Raw genomic sequence first — 1,300 nt, forward strand, 5'->3', positions numbered from 1 at the left:
CCTCTCTCCCTCTCCCCCTCCCTCTTTTCCTCTCCCACCATGGGACTGAGCACAGGCTTATACATATTATGCCAGCCCTCTACCATCTAATCTGCTTCCCAGGCCTTCTTATTATTTTTATTTTAAGATAGGGTCTCACTGAGTTTCCCAGACTGGCCTTGGACTTACTGTGTAGCCAAAACAGCCATTGAACTCAAGGGCTATTGAACAAAAACTCTTCTGCCTGCAGCCTTGTCCGTAGCTGGGATTGCCGTAGCTGGGATTGCCGTAGCTGGGATTGCAATGGGATTGGGATGTTAATGTGCCACCAGTCTTAGCTAGAATGGTGTGTGTGTGGGGGGGGTTGTTTTGTTTGTTTGTTCGTTTGTTTTGTCCAGTGCAAATGACAGGTAAGCCCGTGACTTCCTGAGCCACAGCCTGGCACCTTTCTGTCCTCTGACCTCATGAAGCCCTGGGCGGCTCAGCGGAAGGAAAAGCCTGGCTCTTCACTTGATACAATGTTACCCAGGCATTAAGAGGAAGGCTGTTCTGATTTTGCTACAGTCCCTCAAGCCCCTAAAAGGGTCTCTTAAGGGAAGACGCCAGTCACAAAAGGTCACTTGCTGAGAGGCTCCAAGGCTTCTAATGTCACTTGCAATGTAAACCCAAGGTCCTTCCAAAGAATCTGTGTGGTGGGAAAGAGAACCAACTCCAGAAAGTTCTGTGACAGAGCACACGCCTGCTGTGCCTTGCAAAGAGAGGTAATGAGGAAAAAAAAGACATGCCCAGCCTTACCAGCATGTGGGGTGGGGCCTTCCTTCCAGGTCCAGTACAGAAAAGGAAAAGAAAGAAAAAAAAAATATCCTGGAGGCTTCTCCAAGGGGACAGCAGATTGCCAGCTGCGTTGATGGTGACTCTCTGTAGGAGTGGGACTGAGTGCACAGCACTGTCCCCAAGCTGGTCACAACTAGCTGTGAGCTTTCCTGCTTAATGAGTTAGTTTTCCGTGCTGGAGCTAGAGAGGTGGCTCAGCAGTTAAGAGCACCGGCTGTTCTTACAGTATCTGAGTCCAGTTCCCAGCACCCACGTGGCAGACAGCTCACAGCCATCTGGAAGTCTTACTTCCAGGAGACCCAGCATCCTCTTCTGGCCTCCATTGGCGCTGCATATGCCTGGTGCACAGACACACATGCCAATAAATCCCATAAAAATAAAACCTTTAAGAGAAAAAAATAAGCCGGGCGTGGTGGCACACGCCTTTGATCCCAGCACTCGGGAGGCAGAGGCAGGCGGATTTCTGAGTTCGAGGCCAGCCTGGTCTA

The sequence above is a fragment of the Mus pahari genome, chromosome 3 (assembly GCF_900095145.1).
Source record: "Mus pahari chromosome 3, PAHARI_EIJ_v1.1, whole genome shotgun sequence".
NCBI classification, from domain to species: Eukaryota; Metazoa; Chordata; class Mammalia; order Rodentia; family Muridae; genus Mus; species Mus pahari.